Here is a 5,886-nt window from a genome sequence, read left to right as displayed (position 1 = left end):
TTTTATCTTTAACATTATTTTCTCCCCAGGGATTCAAAGAAGTCAGCTTTCAGACTCAAATCTAAGAAATGACTCCATTGATTCAATGGATGGGGAAACTATGGGAAAACTAGGAACTAGCTATTACTGAGAGCAAGAATGTATTGATTAAATAACTCAAAAAATTTGTTACAGCAGTAAATCCTTTTCTTCATAAATTATATGAATCTGTTTTATATAATTAAAACAGCTATTATTATGAATATTAGGACTGATGGGCTCTACCTTACTCTTTTTTAAAATTAAAGTTTATTGGGGTGCCAATTGTTAGTAAAGTTACATAAGGTTTCAGATGTACAATTCTGTATTACATCATCTATATATCACATTGTGTGTTCACCACCCAGAGTCAGTTCTCCTTCCATTGCCATATATTTGATCCCTTTTACCCTCATAAACCACCCCCGTCCCTCCTTGCCCTCTGGTAACCATTAAACTGCTATCTATATCAAACTAAAAAGCTTCTACACAGCAAAAGAAACCATCGACAAAATAAAAAGGCAACCAACTGAATAGGAGAAGATTTTTGCAAACAACTCCTCCGATGAGGGGCTAATATCCAAAATATATGAGGAACTCATACAACTCAATAACAACAACAACAAAAATCCAAGCAATGCAATTAAAAAAATGGGCAGAGGACCTGCATAGACATTTCTCCAAAGAGGACATGCAAATGGCCAGTAGACGTGAAAAAATGCTCAACATCACTAATTATCAGAGAAATGAAAATAAAACCACAATGAGATATCACCTCACACCAGTTAGAATGGCTATCATGAACAAGACAAATAGTAACAAGTGTTGGATAGGCTGTGGCTCAACCTTACTCTTAAAGGTAAAGATTCTATTTAGAGGAGACCACACCTAATGTAGTTCACCCATATGTATTTTTCTCTGGAAGTGTGAAATTTTACACAATCCATAACAATTAATGGGTAGTTCGCCACTAGATGTGGCAATTTATTCACGCACATTGTGCTTATCTTATATACCATAAACCTCCAGTACTAGTTGCTTACGTAAGACAAGCATATAATTAAGTGGTACACTGTGTCTCTCCTTTGTGAAACTTGCTGCTTGTCTGTCCTCATCTTGCTAATCATATGCCAAAGAGGGCTATACAAATCTCTTCTCTCAGAGTTTTCCATTAATTAGTGAAACCCTTAAGCTTCACTCATAGTGTTTTCTTTTGAAAATCGACTCTCAGTCCATCATGGGAGGAAACCTACCTTTTTCATATAAGCATATTCAGTCTCAGGCAGTCTTCAGCCTCTCATCCCGTTTCAGCCTTTCTCTCCTGACACCCACACAAACACCTTATGATAGCCCCACCATTTCTACCTCTTACTCCTCAGCTATGGTATCGTCTGCCAGATAAATCTGACTAGTGGATGAAACTTTCTTTCTTCATTCCTCTCTAAGGCTGAGCTCCAGGACTAACTCCAGAGTAAATAGTGTCAACCTTGCCTTGGTAATTTTTCTACCTTAGTATCTATTGTCCCTCCCATTATACACAAAACAATGTTGGGTAAGGCTCAAAGTGGGACTACTCTTGTGGTTGTGTGTTTTTAAACAGAAGGCTCGGATGTTTCTGGTTACTTTTACTCTCTCAATTAATCTAGGAAGAGTATTTGAAGCAGGAAGGACAAGGACATTTTAAGAAAGGGAACTTTCTTAGAACCTCTCAAATTATGTCATGTCAATCAAATAGTGATCATTGCTCAGACCAATACTGTCACTGTAGAGTCAGAGAATTGTTTTCTTGTTGTCTTTTGAATCTATTTAGGGCCTGAATGGAGTTTCTATTTATAATCAGGACTCCTCTATTCTGTCTTCACTCCATACACTAAGGGCTTAGGTCCAAGTCTTAGTACTGACATATTCTTTTTCTTATAGATCATGTAGTGACATTTCTTCTATATGGGATTGCCAAAAACAAAAATAACAATTCCTCTCACTTAAGAGGTGATTTATTTAATACAATAACACTTAATACCTCAAAAATAGTGTATGTGATGCTAAGATAAGAGCCCAGTGATGACTTACTAGATAACCAATATTTCCTCAAATGTTCCACACTATGTTTCTGCTGCACAAATGTGCAGAAGCTCTGACTTCTGAAATTTAGAGAGCACACAAATAAATAAAAGCAGTTGGCATATACATCTATAACACATGATACACTGGTTGCTCCAATCTCTTTCTCTCTTAAGGTCAGTTTTGTGGTTTCTGTAGAACTAGAAACCTGTCATTCAAAATATCTTCCAGATACTTATTCATTGGTCAGTTTGTACATGTGTAAGAAATGTGCTTCTAATTGCTAGTATGTGAGGAGGAAGTGTTAACATCAGCTATTGGGAAAGCTGAGATTCTCTCTTGCCATTGTGACTTGACTTAGGTTACAGGCATCCCTCTTGGGAATTAGGGAGTGGAGAGACATATATTTTGCTTGAAAATAGAGATATCTAGAAGAACAGTATTTTCACTTTTGCTCAGACCCATCTCCAGTGTTCCCTTTGAATGAGAAATAAGGCCATCTACTAACAATAGAAGCACACATTCTAGCACATTCTTATTCTCAGCATGAGATTCTTTGTGGAATGATTGTTGTGGAGACCTCTCCTGTGCACTGCAGGATGTTTCTCAGCATCTGTGACCTATACCCACTAGATGTCAATATCATCATCTCCCCACTACTTGTGACAACCAAAAGTGTTTCCAGACATTTTTAAATTCTCTGGTTAAGAATCACTATTCCAGTGTAAAAAGTGGGGCAAAAATCTTCAACAAAATATTGGTAAATTGAATCCAATAATGCATAAAAAAGAATTACACCAAGAAAATAACCATATCAACTGGGATTTATCTCAGGTATGCAAGGTAGTTCAACAATCAAAAATCCACTGATATAATCCATCACATCAAGATGAAAGAAAAATCACATGATCATCTCATTAGATGTAGAAAAAGCATTTGACAACATCCAGCATCCTTCCATGATAAAGACTCTTAGAACAGAGGGGAACTTCCTTAACTTAATAAATAACATCTACAAAAAATGTACAGGTAACATCACACTTAATGTTGGAAAACTCAAAGCATTCCTTCAAAGATCAGGAAGAAGGCAAGGATGTCCTCTGCTTTTCAACATTACATTGGAAATCTCAGGTAATGCAACAAGACAGAAAAAGGAAATGAAAGGTATATAGATTGGGAAAGAAGAAATAAAAATTTTTGTTTGTCGATGACATGATCTTCTATACAGGATATCTGACAGAATTGACAAAAATATTTCTGGAACTTAGAAATGATTATAGAAAGATTTCAGGGTTCAAGGTTATATACAAAAGTCACATTTCCATATAACAGCAACAAAATTTAGGAAGACAATACTATTTACATTAGCATCCAGAAAATTAAATACTTAGGTATAAATCCAACAAAATACACACAGGATTGTCTTAGTCTGTTCAGGCTACTATAAGACTGGGTAGCTTATAAACAAAAGATATTTAGTACTCCCAGTTCTGGAGGTTGAAAGTCTGAGATCAGGGTGCCAGCCTGGCTGGGTTCTGATGAGGACAGTCTTCTAGGTTACAGAGTGTCAACTTTTTCTTGTATCTTCACATGATAAAAAGCAGAGACAAGAAGCATTTTCTCTTATGATGCTTAAAAGAGCCCTAAATCCCATTCATGAGGGTTTCATCCTCATGACCTCATCTAATTTTATTTACCTCTCCAATGTTCCACCTAATACCATTACACTGAGAGGTTAGATTTCAACATGAATTTTGGGGAGACACAAACATTCGGTCCATCACAAAAATCTATAAAAGGAGAACTACAAAGCTCTGATGAATAAATATCAAAGTAGAACTGAATAAATGAAGAAATATTCCATGTTTATTAATAGGAAGACTCAATGTTGTCAAGATGAGAGTTCTTCCCAACTTGATCTATAGATTCAACAAAATTCCAACAAAAATCTCAGCAAGTTATTTTGTGGATATCAACAAATTTATTTTAAAGTTTTATATAGAGAGGCCAAAGACCCAGAATTGCTAACTCAATAGTGAAGAAGAACAAAGTTGGAGGACTGCCACTACTAGACATCAAGACTTCCTATAAAGCTACAGTAGCCTTTTCCTATGGGAGCCACTGAGCTGAAACGAGCATGGCCGTCTCTTCTCCCCGCCATGGCGTGTGCTCCTCCACTGATATTGGGGCACTCCAGAAATGGGGAATCATGTGGCAAAAATCTCACTTTGCCCGCTGTGTTCAAGGCTCCCATTCGACCAGATATTGTGAACTTCATTCAAACCAATTTGGGCAAAAACAATAGACAGCCCTGTGCTGTCAGTGAATTAGCAGGTCATCAAACCAGTGCTGAGTCGTGGGGTTCTGTCAGAGCTGTGGCTCAATTCCCAGGCTTCAGGTGGTAGGACTCATTGCTCCGGCCAGGGTGCTTTTGGCACTACGTGTGGTGGGGGCCGCATGTTTGCACCAACCCAAACCTGGTGCCGTTAGCACCACAGAGTGAACACAACACAGAAGCGATATGCCATCTGTTCTGCCCTGGCTGCCTGGGCCTTACCAGGGCTGGTCATGTCTAAAGGTCATCGTACTGAGGAAGTTCCTGGACTTTCTTTTGTAGCTGGAGATAAAGCTGACGTCTATAAGAAGACCAAGGAGACTGTTTTGCTCCTTAAGAAACTTAAAGCCTCAAATGGTATCAAAAAGGTCGATACCTCTCAGTGAATGAGAGTTGGCAAGGGCAAAATGAGAAACCATTGTCGTATCTAGCACAGGAGACCTTGAATCATCTATAATAAGAACAACGGCATCATCAAAGCCTTCAGAACATCCCTGGAATTACTCTGCTTAATGTAAGCAAAATGAATATTTTGAAACTTGCTCTTGGTCGGCATGTGGGTTATTTCTGCATTTGGTTAATTGGTCTGTATGGCACTTGGCATAAAGCTGCCTCTCTCAAGAGTAACTACAATCTTTCCATGCACAAGATGCTCAATATAGACCTTAGGAGAATCTTGAAAAGCCCAGAGATCCAAAGAGCCCTCCGAGTACCCACAAGAAGATTCATCACAGAGTCCTGAAGAAGAATCCACTGAAAAACCTGAGAATCATATTGAAGCTAGACCCACGTGCAAAGATCATGCACCGGAATAGCATTCTTTGCCAGGCCAAGAACCACCAGCTCCGGGGGGATAAAGCAGCAGCAGTGCTAGAAGCCAAATCTGATGAGAAGGGGGTTCCAGGCAAGAAGTCAGTCGCAGGGAAGAAAGGAAAGAAAGCTGTTGGTGCTACAAAGCAGAAGAAGATTTGGGGGGAAAAAGGCTGCAGCTACCAAGAAACAAGCACCCGAGAAGAAGCCTGCAGGAAAGAAACCCACCACAGAAGAAAAAAGCCTGTGGCATAACGGCATAAACTGACATTTGTTTATTCTGTAAAGGTCAAATAACTTTAGACAGCTAATTTTAAATAGAAACCTGATCAAAGAGGCAGTGAGAAACATGAAAAACAAAACGAAAATAAAAGAACAAAAAACAGTAAGCAGGGTAGTGTGATATTCATGAAATAATTTTTAAGAAGATCAATAGAACAAGATAGAGAGCTCAGAAATAGACCCACATAAATTTAGTCAAATGATCTTTGACCAAGGAGCAAAGGCAATAATACAATGGAGAAAAGATAGTTTTTTCAACAAATGGTGCTGGAGCAACTGGACATCCACATGCAAAATAATGAATGTCAGCACTGTCCTTACGCTATTCCCAAAGGTTAACTCAGAAGGGATCACAGACTTAAAATTCCTTGTAGATAACA

At 38.3% G+C, this 5,886-nt stretch overlaps 1 pseudogene; it reads left to right on the top strand.

The window, feature by feature from the left end:
* Positions 1 to 4,238: 4,238 nt before the first annotated feature.
* Positions 4,239 to 5,492, top strand: LOC109453302 (large ribosomal subunit protein uL4 pseudogene; annotated as a pseudogene).
* Positions 5,493 to 5,886: the final 394 nt, after the last annotated feature.

Source organism: Rhinolophus sinicus, chromosome 17 (genome assembly GCF_057876585.1).
Source record: "Rhinolophus sinicus isolate RSI-liver-muscle chromosome 17, RSI-T2T, whole genome shotgun sequence".
Taxonomy (NCBI): domain Eukaryota; kingdom Metazoa; phylum Chordata; class Mammalia; order Chiroptera; family Rhinolophidae; genus Rhinolophus; species Rhinolophus sinicus.
The sequence above is the reverse complement of the archived record's forward strand: the minus strand, read 5'-3'. Positions and strand labels throughout refer to the sequence as shown.